General features: G+C 38.0%; 2 protein-coding genes across 3 annotated transcripts in view; both read right to left on the bottom strand.

Moving 5' to 3' along the window:
• LOC311630858 (testis-specific gene 10 protein) overlaps nucleotides 1-14,230 on the bottom strand; it is an 86,055-nt gene that overhangs the window by 65,326 nt on the left and 6,499 nt on the right. For both annotated transcript variants that reach the window (XM_084900349.1, XM_084900348.1), the window contains one exon: nucleotides 2,644-2,709. The gene's annotated coding sequence lies outside the window, so the exon portion shown is untranslated. The remainder of the gene's footprint in view (nucleotides 1-2,643; nucleotides 2,710-14,230) is intronic.
• The window catches only part of LOC311630856 (testis-specific gene 10 protein-like), a 220,543-nt gene that overhangs the window by 200,037 nt on the left and 6,276 nt on the right, over nucleotides 1-14,230 (bottom strand). The gene's annotated exons all lie outside the window — the stretch shown is intronic.

Here is a 14,230-nt window from a genome sequence, read left to right as displayed (position 1 = left end):
CAGCAAACATCAAACTCAATGGGCAAAACTAAAACTATTTCCCCTAAGAACAGGAACAAGAAAGAGATACCCACTCTCACCACTCCTGTTCGACATAGTACTGGAAGAATTAGCCATTGCAATTAGACAAGAAGAAGAAATAAAAGGCATCCAAATTGGAAAAAAAGTAAAGCTGTCCTTATTTGCAGATGACATGACATTGTACATAAAAACCCCAAAAGACTCCATAAAAAACTAATAGACTTAATAAATTAGTTTGGCAATGTAGCAGGATACAAAAATCAATGCCAAGAAATCTATGGCATATCTATACACCAATAATGAATTTACAGAGAGACTAAAAATGTAATCCTACTTACCATCGCATGAAAAATATTAGGATACCTACGAATAAACTTAACTAAGAAGGTAAAAGACCTATACGTGGAAAACTAGAAGACGCTGAAAAAAAGAGACAGAGGAAGACATAAACAGATGGAAGAACATACCATGTTCATGGATTGGTAGAATCAACATCATTAAAATGTTCATATTACCCAAAGCAATCTATAGATTCAATGCACTCCCCATTAAAATGCCAATGGCATACTTCACAGACCTCGAAAGAACTCTCCAAAACTTCATCTGGAATTAAAAAAAAAAAAAAAAAAAAAAAAGACCCCTAATAGCCACAGCAATCCTGAGAAAGAAGAACAAAGTAGGTGGGATCTCTATACCAGATTTCAAGCTGTATTACCAAGCCACTGTTCTCAAAAAGCCTGGTATTGGCACAAGAACAAACATATAGATTAATGGGATCGAATAGAGAATCCAGATATCAACCCAAAACACTACGCTCAATTTGACAAAGGAGGCATTGACATACAATGGAGTCAAGATAGTCTTTAATAAATGGTGTTAGGAAAATTGGACAGATACATGCAAAAAAATGAAACTAGACCACCAACTTACACCATACACAAAAATAAACTCAAAAATGGATACAGGATTAAACCTAAAACACGAAACCATAAAAATACTAGAGGAATCACAGGCAGAGAAATCTAATATATGCCAAAGGAATTTCTTCACCGATACTACTCCTAGGGCAATGGAAGCTAAAGAGAAAATTAACAAATGGGACTACATCAAAATAAAAAGCTTTTTCACAGCAAAAGAAACCATCAACAAAACAACAAGAAAGAACACTGTACGGGAGAACATATTTGCAAATGTTATCATTGATAAAGGTTTAATCTCCAACATCTACAGGCAACTTATACAACTTAATAAAGCGAAGACAAATGATCCAATAAAAAACATGGGCAACAGACCTAAATAGAATCTTTTCAAAAGAAGACAGAAGGAAGGCTAAGAGACACATGAAAACATGCTCAAAGTCACTATCTGAGAGATGCAAATCTAAACAACAATGCGGTACCATCTCACACCTGTCAGAATGGCTATCATCAACAAATCAACAAACGACAAAAATTGGTGAGGATGTGGAGAAAAATGAACCCTCTTGCACTTCTGATGGAAATGCAGACTGGTGCAGCCACCAGTGGAGAACAGTATGGAGTTTCCTCAAAAAACTGAAAATGGAGCTCCCATTTGACCCAGTAATCCCACTTCTAGGAATATATCCCAAGAAACTAGAAACACCAATCAGAAAGGATATATATATTCCTATGTTCATAGCAGCACAATTCTCCATAGCTAAGATTTGGAAACAGCCTAAGTGCCCATCAGCAGATGATTGGATTAGAAAACTCTGGTACATCTACAATGGAATACTATGCTGCTATAAAAAAGAAGAAATTCTTACCATTTGCAGCAGCATGGATGGACCTGGAGAGCATTATGTTAAGTGAAATAAACCAGGCAATGAAAGAAAAATACCACATGATCTCATTCATTTATGGACAATAAAGAGCATTATAGCCTGATGAATAAAAAGATAGATACAGAGGCAATAAAGCACGGAACAGACTGTCAAATTACAGCAGAAAGGCTGTGGAGTGTTGGGGAGGGAGGGAAATAGATCAACCAAAGGACTTGTATCATGCATATAAGCACACCAATGGACACAAGACACTGCCAGGGGGAGGGGGGAGATGGGTTGAGGGCATGCGACAAGGGGTAGGGGAGGCTGGTGGAAGGTAAGTGGGGGGAAAAAGGAAAAACATGTAATTGTTTAAACAATAAAAATTAAAAAAAAAAAATATATATATATATATATATATATATATATATATATATATATATATATATATATATATATATATATCTCCTAGAATTAAACAACAAAATTTGACATAACAGATATTTCTTACTAGGAAAAAGAAAAGTAAATGTGTAGACAAATGCATCTTACATATTGAGAATTAAATTACTCACAGTTATCATTTTAAATCAGTTAACAGCAAAGGGCATTAATAAAACTAACCATAAGTTCTCTAGGAGAGCAAGGAGTAATGATGAAATGGAGCAAAAAGAGCATTGCTCTTACACATGGGAGTACCCTGTGCACCAAGCAGAGGGCTGACTGTAGAACACAAACATTTTTGACTGTTCATAAAATCATGACATATGTACAGTTTTTTTTGTAGTTTTACTATATTAACAAAAATAAAAATTATCTAACATATAAAAGGCACTTACAGATCTGAGTCTTTTTCTTATATCTTCCAATACTATTATATTATTTTGCTGGCAAACGAGTTCAATCTGAAAATCAAGCCAGAAAAAAAAGTTATTTGGATTTTAAATATGTAAACTGATTTAACTCGAAAAAGAGAATATAAAAAGCAAGCCACTCAAAAATAAAAATATGCAGACAGTGAATAATTTACAAAAGAAACAATATTCTACCTCTTTGTTTACCTACTTTTGATGGTAGAAGAACCTAGGAATATGTATAGTAGTTTCTTTGAATTAGCTAATGTCTTGTATAAAATATTGATAATATTTTTTAAATTACTCTCCACAAACTAGAAAAAATGTTAATACTAATCCTGAAGATAATAAAATGGAAGAAATAAAAGAATGACTAGGATTTCAAAAGTTTTCCCAGATCACCCATGTTCATAAATGATTATCTTTTCCTTTGAATTCTTAATAGCTTAGTTAAATCAAACCCACAAAAACTTTCTGTAGATTTATGACATCAAACATATCCAGTCTCGTGGTATAGTTCCCCATAGTTATAGTTTAGTATATAACTAAATTGTAGGTTTCTAGAGGCCAGTGACTATGTTTTTATGCAAAGTTGTAAAGCTCTCTGCTGAAAGTTGGTAAGCTAGTTTAATAAATTTATTTCTCAATTTATAAACCTCTCATTATTCTAAACTAAAATGTACTATTTTTAAAGTGTATTTCTAAATGTACCATATTTTATTTTACTTTTTTAAATGTACTGTTTTTAAATATATTCTAGAATTAGTGTACCTCATTTGTTCTTTTGACTAAAGTACTTTTCTAAGGTGTTTCTGGAAGTCATACTTTTATGAAATATTAAGGGTTGTTGTGGTATGAGACATAACATATACAATTTGGGTAAGCTTATGTGTAGTTATTTGTGTAGATAATTTTCAGTGCTTTAATTATACTATTATGAAGACACTAAAAAAAGGATATAATTTGAGTTGTGTGTGCTGATATCCATACTAAATTAGTATTAAAACTCCACAGGGCCAAAAGTTTTACTTAGTATGACATACTCTTGTAAAAAATAAATTTATATACAAATATCCCATATTCAGATGGAAGAAAACTAATAACATATAAGGAAGATGGATTTTATCTAGTTATTACAATGTATGATTACAGTCAATGTCATTTTATATGCATAAAAAATTGTAATAGATATGTATTACTTTACATATAAAACACATAATGCTGATTCTGCTTTGAAAAACAAAATGAAAACATTTACTTGACAAATGTTTAATGAGGACCATGTGCTTGACATTTTGCGATATGCTAGATCTAGTGGTGAATAAAATAGACAGAAATTTCTGTCCTCATGAAGCTGACATTCTACTTAAAAAGAGAAAAACAAAAGATATTAGGTAAAATATATGTCAGATAGTGAGTACGTTGTTCAAAAAATATATATTGAGCACTCACATCTGTTCTTTTCACTTGACATATAAAAAAGTGGACAAAATAAATCAAGATCCCTGCCTTTGGGTAAGTTATATTCTAGCTGGGTAGAAAATAAACGTAACAAATAAATTATATAGTACAATAGAAAGAAAGAGCAGAGTTAAGGCTCCTGGGGTGTTTATGAAGGAATAGGTTGGAATTTTACATAGGGTGATTGTGGAAGTCCTCATGAAAAGGAGTCCTTTGAGCAAAGACTTATAAAAATCTGGAAAAACACTCCAGGCAGTAGATATAGCCTCCAGCAAAGGTCCTAAAGATAAGAGACGCCTACTAAATTCCAAGGAATAATAAGGAGGCTAGTGTGGCTGGAGCAGAGGGAGGGACAAAGTAGTAGGAAAGTGCTACAGAGAAAAATAAAGCAAGCAGAGAACAAAGAGACTTGTGCCTATTTGTGTGTGTGTGTCTAATAATGGCTCCTATGTTAATTAAAAATATAAATTGTGCCGGGACCGGTTTGGCTCAGTGGATAGAGCGTCGGCCTGTGGATTGAAAGGTCCCGGGTTTGATTCCGGTCAAGGGCATGTACCTTGGTTGCGGGCACATCCCCAGTAGGGGGTGTGCAAGAGGCAGCTGATCAATGACTCTCTCTCATCGATGTTTCTAATTCCCTATCCCTCTCTCTTCTTCTCTGTGAAAAATCAATAAAATATATTAAAATATATATATGTAAATTGTATCAAAATAAACTAGTAATGGTGAAATTGCAATTCTGCTATTCCATATTTCAAAAAATTGTGTTTTTACTTATCTGGGAAACACTGTTTTAAGACATAAATGGCAAACACCTCAAAATGAGAAGATAAAAGGAGGTATATAGTTGTAGTGGTTTTCAAACGTCCGTGAACTCTAATATTCCTTCCTTCAAAAAATGGAGCTTACCTGCCCTCCCCTTAAGTGTGGGCTACACCCAGAGACACACGTCTAACGAACAGGATGTGGTGGGAGTGTGGTGCACAGGCATTACCCATTCCTCCTTGCTGTCTCTCTGGGATCACAGGCTTGGAGACAAGCCAGCCGCTGTGACGACTATATCAAACAGCCAGAGGGAGAGGTCCACCTGGTGAGCAACTGAGGCTTCTGCCACAAGCCAATGGCCAGCTGAGTAAGGCATCGTAAAAGCAAATTTTCCAGGACAGTCAAGCAATGACTGTGTCCTGTCATCTGGATGATAATTCCCAAGAAACCATGAACCAGAACCACTCAGCTAAGTGGCAACTGAAATTGTGAGATATAAATGTTTGTCATTTAAGGCTATTAAGGTTTAGGGAATATTTGATACATAGTAATAGATAACACAATAATAAATATTCAAAACATTTTTATGGAATAAATAATGGAAGAAGTTACTCTTTAAAAAGTTGACCTTTAAAAAATGACTAAAAGTGGATTCCAAGATGGCTGCAGAATAAGTGAAAGCTACATTCACCTGCTCCCAGCCCCAAACCAGATTTACAGCTAACTTGTAGAGCAATAAACTTGAATAACCAAATGAAATATTATAACCAAGGATTTACAGAATAAGCCCCGTAGAGACTGGTAAGAAGGGCAGAGGCAAGGAAAGGGCTAGCATCCATACCCATGTGTGATGGGTAAGAAGCCAGAGGGTATTGTGTTGCAAAACTTGTGCATGCGCCCCCCTACCCCCAACCCCCGCTCAAACACACACACAGGGATCCCAAACCCAGAGCAACCAAGATGGGAAGAGGAGCACGCATAGCAACTGGTGGTGAAAATCAGTGGGGCTTCAGTCTGCCTGGGAGACCCAGATGCCACCTTCCCAGGAATGAGAACTTCTGTTATTACAGCACTAGCCTGGGGAGCGCACTGTCTGGCCCCAATAGCTAGCTGGGGCACTTTGCCAAACTCAGGCCATCTGGAGGTGTCAGCGAGCACTGACTTTAGGGCCCTCTTTTTCTAGGGGGTTCTCAGCGGAGACCCAGACAGTGACTAAAATGTACAGCTTTGGAAGGAGGGCAGGTCTCCCCATCTGGAGTGCAAAGCTGGTGCCCTTCCCCCCAGGTGCTAAATCACTGGGTGGGTCCTGTCCTGCTGAGTTACCTACATAGGAAAACGGGAGTGCCATTCAGAGCTAGAAACTTCAGAGTATGCTTCCTGGGGAAGTTTTTGTACAGCAACAGGACAGCTGGGTGCTGTGGTACACACCACATTGCCAGGGCAGGGGGCACTCCCCTCTCTTTACTAGCTCAGCTTGCACTACCCTGAGAAGGTGAAAAAGTACCCGCCCCCTCCTACAGGTTTGTGGGTACCACCCCCAAAAGGTGACTGTTTGGATCAACCCTGCCAAGTCCTAGATACCCCGCCCAGCTAGTCTCAGTTCTGATGGGGGAAGGGAGAATGGTTCAGAGCTGGAACATTCTAGGTTTGAGGAAGTTGGAGGCTGTTATCTGGGACCAGGATGATGTGCTTAGATCCCTCCTGTGGACTCTGCTAGCATCACCCACAATGGGAGACTTCTGATCTGTCCCCCTGAGTCCAGTTTGCTCGTGTGGATGGGCGGGCGGGTTGGCTGCATCCAACCTGAACTTGTGGCATGCCCCTTTGGGGGGAACTGGAGTTAGAGACTCTGGTATGGACTGAGTGGTTTGGCTCTGGAGAGAGGGTCACTTTCTCTCATTAGTTGCCTGACCTCAAGACCTCCAAGTAGGGGACCCACTGGTCCTGTCCTCCCACCACCATACCAGGCTTGCAATCTGTGGAAGAGCCTCTAGTTTGTGGCCAGTCTGAGCCCACACTATAGTCTTTCTTTGGCAGGAGGAAGACAAGGCAACCTCAGGAGTAGTTGGAGTAACTGACAGGCGAAGCCAGACCTCAGGAAGCCTCGGGCCTTTTACAGATCTGCCCCCAACTCTAAACTAAAGGACACCAAACCTTATATTCAGATTGGCCCCTCCAATGCACACCCAGGCCCAGTAGACACAACCACAAACTGTTAACTGGGTGGTAACTCCAGACAGGTAGACCAAGGCCAGTTATATACCTGTATGTGAACCTCGTACCTGTATGTGAACCTCGCCCGAGTGGACCCAGAACCAACACAACCAGTGATGAGCATCAGACCACACCAGAGCAAGTCCCAACTAGCCATACAGGTGGCATACACAAAAGGGGATTCGGGCAGGTACCAGAACCTACAGGGAACAACTCTATTTTGAGAGGGACACTTCTGCACAATGTCTCACACAGGATGATTGAGGTTTCCCCTTACAGTCAGGCAGCCTGAAGAATTAACTCCACTCATGTAGGGCCCAAAAATATTCAAGACTCAATTACAATAGGTGGATACACATAACCAGCAAGAAACATAGAGCTCAGGTGACCTAAAAGATTGTGCCACTGAGCCTGACAAAACACCTTCATCATAAAGCCATCATAACAAATTTGGGAGCCATAACAAATCCACCTAATACACAGAAACAAAATGGAGAGACAAAGAAATATGTTCCAAATGAAAGAACAAGAGAAATCACCAGAGAAGAATTAAATTAAAAGAAGCAACCAAAACATTAGATGCAGAGTTTAAAACAATGGTTACAAGGATGCACAAAGACCTTAGGGGGAGAATGGATGATCTCAGTGAGAACTTAAAGAAACATAAGCATTAAAAAGGATAAAGAAATCCTTAAAAAAGAACCAGTTAGAAATGAGAAATACAATTATCTGAAATAAAGAATACACTAGAAGGAATAAACAGCAGGTTAGGTTAAGCAGAGGATGAAATCTATGATTTAGAAAATAAGATAACAGTAAGCACCCAAGCAGAGCATCAAAAGAAAAGAGAATTTTTTTTTTAAATAAGAAAGTCTAAGTGACCTCTCTGATAACATCAAGCATAACAATATCCACATAATAAGGATCTTAGAAAGATAAGAGGGTAAGCAAGGGATAGAGAACTTATTTGAAGTAATAACAGCTGAAAACTTCCATAACCTGTGAAAGGAAAAGTCACATAAGTTCAGGAAGCACAGAAAATACCAATCAAGGTGAACCCAAAGATCCCCACACCAAGACACATCATAATTAAAATGCCAAATATTAAAGACAAAGAGATAATCTTAAAAATCAGAAAGACCTACAAAGGGGCTCCCATAAGGCTGTCACTTGATTTCTCAACAGAAACACTTCAGAACAAAAGAGACTGGCATCAAATGTTCAAAGTGATAAAAAACAAAGACCTACAAAGAAGACTACTGTACCCAGCAAGGCTATCACTTAAAATTGAAGTCAGTATAAAGATCTTCCCAGGCAAAATAAAAAAAAAAAAGTTCATTACCACCAAATTAGTATTATAAGAAATGTAAAAGGCCTACTTTAAGAAAAAGAAAGGAAAAAATTTAAGAGAGGGGAAACATAGGTATAAAGAATAAAATGGCAATAAATAAGTAGCTATCCTATATAATAAAAGCCCAGCAACTGAACGACGGAACAACCAGAACGACGTCGACTAGTCACTATGATGCACGCTGCCAGCAGAGGGCAAATGCTCAACGCAGGAGCTGACCCCTGCTGATCAGTGTGCTACCACAGTGGGAGCACAGCTCGGCTGACAAGGATGAGTGGCTGCTCCTGCTGCAAACCCCTGGCCAACAGGCAGGAATCCAGGCTGCAATCATCACCTTCTCACCCCAGGCTCCTCCTCCTTGCTCCCTGCTACCTCCTCATGATGCCCACAGGCTGTGCAGCACTGACACCAGACTCGCAGAGCTGACCCCAGAGGCTGGGAGGCAGCTGTGGCAGCAGTGGGACTGAGGCCTACTCCATCTCCTCTTAGTGCTATTGTCCCTGAGCCCAGTCCTGACCGGGTCCCCTGGAGAGGCAAGTGTTCTGGTTCCATGGAAGATGCCAGACCAGGGAGCAGCCTCTCAGAGGGCGGGTCCACAGCCGCTCAGCTGACCAGGATGAGTTGTGCTCCCACAGCAGGCAGATCCCCGCAGGCCACACCCCCCACTGGTGGATGAATCCTGTGCATCAGGCCTCTAATAAACTCAAATATAAAAGGATTAAACACTCCAATAAAAAGATACAGCATATCTTTTACTAAGAAAACATATATGCTGTCTACAAGAGACCCACTTTAGAATAAAAGTTACACAGACCGAAAGTGAAGGAATGGAAAAAATATTTCATGCCAATAGAAAAAACACCACCACAAAACTGGAGTAATAGTACTTTTATCTGCATGTATGGGAGTAGGGGTGAGGGGGATTGGTAAGATATGTACACATATAATACCTTAATAAAAGATGAAATAAAAAAATACTTATATCTGACAAACTAGACTTCTAAACAAAGGTCATAAAAATAAAAAAAAAGACAGCCCTGACCAGTTTGGCTCAGTGGATAGAACATTGGTCTGCGGACTCAAGGGTCCCAAGTTCGATTTCAGTCAAGGGCATGTACCTTGGTTGCAGGCACATCCCCAGTGGGGGGTGTACAGCTGACTGATGTTTCTCTCTCATTCATGTTTCTAACTCTCTATCCCTCTCCCTTCTTCTCTGTAAAAATCAATAAAATATATATATATATTTTTTTAAAAAGACAAACAAGGTCATTACATAATACTGAAGGGATCGATCTAACAAGAGAATATAACCCTTGTAAACATATATGCATCCCAACACAGAAGCACCTAAATATATAAAGCAAATCTTGGTAGACATTAAGGGAGGGATTGATAGCAATACTGTCATAGGAGGAAATTTTAAAACCCCACTATCAATGGATAGATTTTCCAGACAAAAAAATCAACAAGGCAATAGCAACCTTAAATGATAGCTAGATCAAATGAATTGAATTGATATTCACAAAGGAATTCATCCCAGAGCAGTAGAAAATACAATCTTCTCAAGAGCACACGGAACATTCTCAAAGATAGACCACATGTTAGGACACAAAATAAGTCTTAACAAGTTAAAGAAGATTGAAATCATATTATGTATTTTCTTGGATCACAAAGACATGAAACTAGAATTCAATTGTAATAAAAAAAAAAAACACTGAAAAACATTCAAATAGCATGTTATTAAACAATGAGAAATAGGAATAAATAATTATATGGAAACAAATGAAAATAAACACATACCAACCCCAAATCTCTGGGGCACAGCAAAAGCAGCCCTGGAAGTGAAGTTTATAGCATTAGAATCTGACCTGAGGAAGCAGGAAAATTCTTCAATAAACAAACTAACCCTATACCTAAAAGAACTAGGAAAAAACACAAAACAAAGCCTAGAATATAAGGAAGGGAATAATAAAGGATAGAGCAGAAATAAATGACATAATAGACTAAAAAAAAATGCAAAAGATCAATAAAATTAAAAGCTGATTCTTTGAAACAATAAAGAAGATTGACCTTTAACCAGACTCATCAAGAAAGAGAGGACACAAATAAATTTAAAAAATCAAAAATGAAAGAAGTAATAACTGACACCAAAGAAATACAAAAGATTGTAAGAAAGTACGGTACTATGCCAACAAATTGGACAATGTGGATGAAATAGATAAAGTCCTAAAAACACACAACCTTCCAAGAATAAACTAGGAAGAATAAGAAAACCTGAATAAACTGATTACAACTAATGAAATTGAAGCAGTAATAAAAAAACAAACAAACAAAAAACTCCCAGCAAGCAAAAGTCCTAGAGCAAATGGCTTCACAAGGGAATTTTACCAGACATTCAGAGAAGAACTAATACCTATCCTGATACTGTTCCAAGAAATTCAAGAGTAAGGAAGTATTCCAATCTTTTAATGAGACCAGAATTATCCTAATTCCAAAACCAGATAAAGACACTACTATGAAAGACAATTATAGAACAATATCACCAATGAACATTGATGTTAAAATCCTTAATAAAATATTAACAAACTGGATCCAACAATACATTAAAAAGATCCTACACCATAGCCAAGTAAGATTTATTACAGGGATGCAGACAGATACAATATTTGCAAATCAATAAATGTAATACATCACGTAAAAAAAATGAAAAATAAAAATCACATGATCACATTAATAGATGCAGAAAAAAACACTGATGAAATCCAGCACCAGTCTATCCTATCTAATAAAGAAGGAATATGCTAATTGACCCTCACACCATCACAAAGATGGCGGCAGCCATAGCAATAAGGAGGGAATATGCTGTGACTGCTCCGCACTCAAAAATAGTGGCACCCACAGCCAATAAGGAGGGAATATTGTAATTGACTGCCACACCCTCAAAGATGGCAGTGCCCACAGCCACAAGATGGCAGTGCCCAGTCCCCTCAATCCCACTGAAGTGCCTGCCTTTGGAGTCCCCCAGTTCCCTCAGTCCCCCAGCCACCTAGGGCCAGCCCAAGGCACAGGCAAGCCTCAGATGTCGGCTGCCCAGCTGCCCAGGGCCCGCCCAAGGTGTAAACAAGCCTCAGATGGTGGCTCCCCAGCTGCCCAGAGCCTCCCAAGGCTCAAGTAACCAGTGCCAGCTGAGGCTTGTGCTCCCATCAGTGGTAGCAGCAGAGGTGTGATGGGGCATCCCTTCCCCTGATCGCCGGTCGCCTCCCGCCCCTCAGGGCTCCCAGACTGTGAGAGGAGGCAGGCCAGGCTGAGGGACCCCCCTCCAGTGCATGAATTTTCATGCACCAGGCCTCTAGAATATATATAAAAGGCTAATATTCTCAGTGTCTATCTGGGTAGATATCATGTAGCAAAGCCCAGCTTCCTCTCCCTAGCAACTAGCCTCCTTGGAGTTTCTGCAGCCCAGGAATATGACTTGCTTCATAGCCAGGTGGGAACATTTTACACTACAACCAAATGTCTGTGAAGCATTTTCTCTGCCTCATCTCATTTGTTCCTCACAGAAGTCCTGGAGTAGGTAGATAGGAAACTCAATGGAATCCAATTTTCTTTTCATTAGCCAGAAAATGGAGATTTAGAAAGCTTAGAAATGTGACCTGACTGAAAAGAAGTAAGAAATGGTGGACTCTGAAAATGATGTCAGGTTTTTTCACTGTCATACAGCCTGGCAAGAATACAGTCAAACACTGCTGCAGTTAAATATGTTTTCTCCGCATGATCTACAATAATAATCTGCTTCATGTTGATATTTATTTCTGTGTTTCTGACAATTACCTGATACCTGAAAGAGAAGTTGGGGTGCTTCACTGGCTGGAAAAAGTTAAGCTAAATCAGAAAGCAGGTCTAATTAAGCAAGTTTATTCTATATCTATGAAAGGCTAAGTTGATTCACTCATTTGTGGTACATATACAGCTCTCACTGGTGCCAATCTAGACAGAGTAGGAATATTCCTACCTGAACCCATTTTTGGACATGGTCAGTTATATGTTACTTTTTCTTGAGTTCAAAGAACTGTGACGTTAAAATTAAAGTTGTAAAAGTTAATCACCAGGGAAATTAGTCAAGCACTCTGAAAGTGTTTTTACTCTTAATGTGGTATACAGGGAGATATTAGGATAAGTTTAATCAATTTATCAGTCTTTTTTTTTTTTTATCAGTCATGGGTTTTATCAATGTCATTTTTATATCATGTTTTATTGTTTCTATATCATGTCTTTGTGTTGTTATATCATGTTGTTATTGTTTATTTATTAATCAATTTATATATTATTTTCATATATATTTTACTAATTTTCTTTCACCTCTGACACTTGTATTATAGAGAAAGGGCAAATAACAATATTAAAATATTTCTTCTAATTAATTTCCTTTCAATGTGCATGAATCCGTGCACTGGGCCACATGTTTATGATAAAAACTCTCAGCAAAATAGGAATAGAGGAAGCATACCTCAACATAATAAAGTCTATATATGACAAACCTACAGCCAATATCACACTCAATGGGCAAAAACTAAAAGTGTACCACAAGGCAGTGATTTCAATTTTCACCACATTATTCAACATATAACTGGAAGTCTTAGCCATAGAAATTAGACAAGAAAAAGAAATAAAGGGCATCCAAATTGAAAAGGAGGGGAAGTAAAACTTCCATTATTTGCACATTAGATGTACATAGAAACAGCTCCACCAAAAAACTAGATAAAATAAATAATTTCCCAAAGTAGCTGGATACAAAATTAAAATTCAGAAATTGGGAGCATTTTTACCCACCAATAATTAACTATCAGAAAGAATAATTAAAAAACAAACACACACATATTTATTACTGCAACAAAAAAATAAGATACCTAGGAATAAACTTAACCAAGGAGGTAGAAGACTTGTACTCACAAATTTAGTGCAGTTTTAGGTTTATAGAAAATGTGATAGGGAATTACAGATTTCCCACATACCTTTTGTTTCCCCACCTCAAAGATGCACACCCATTCTCCCCTTATTTACATCTTGTTACAATTGATAAGCCAAAATCAATACATTATCACTAACTGAAGTCCATAGCTTATGTTAGGGTTCATTATTTGGGTTCTGACAAATAATACTGACATATATCCATCATTATTTTATCATACAGAATAGTTTCACTGTCATAAAAATCACCTGTGCTCCATTTATCTCTCCCTCCCCCCAAGTCATAGCAGTGGGTGTTCTTTCTAATATCTCTCTGTTTTGTCTTTTCTAGAAAGTCATATAGTTGGAATCAGAATATGTAACCTTTTCAGATAGGCTTTTCTCTCCTTTTAATGTTCCTTTGTGTTTTATTGTGGCCTAACAACTCATCTCTTTTTATAATTCCATTCTATGGATGCACGGCAGTTTGCTTATCCATTCACTTACTGAAGAACAACTTGGTAATTTCCATTTGGTTCTCCTTTATCTCTATTTTCCTTTGTGTGCCATAGAAATATCCAAAATTGCTTGCTAAAGCACTCATAAAATTCTTACCTGATTAAAAATGCTTGTCAGATCAATGTAATATCTAACTCATATCCGTCCTGGCATATCTTGTCTTTTCTCACTGAAATTGAGAATCTTCCTGATTCTTAGGATAAGGAGTGTTTTGTTTTTTTTTTTTCTTTCAATTGAAACCTGGCATTCTAAGACTCTGGATCCTGTGTTTTAGTGGGTTTCCTGTGACACTGCTCCAGCTAGAAAAGGGGGACA

Source organism: Pipistrellus hanaki (genome assembly GCF_964339955.1).
Source record: "Pipistrellus hanaki genome assembly, chromosome: 12".
NCBI lineage: Eukaryota > Metazoa > Chordata > Mammalia > Chiroptera > Vespertilionidae > Pipistrellus > Pipistrellus hanaki.
This window is presented reverse-complemented; position numbering and strand designations above follow the sequence as displayed.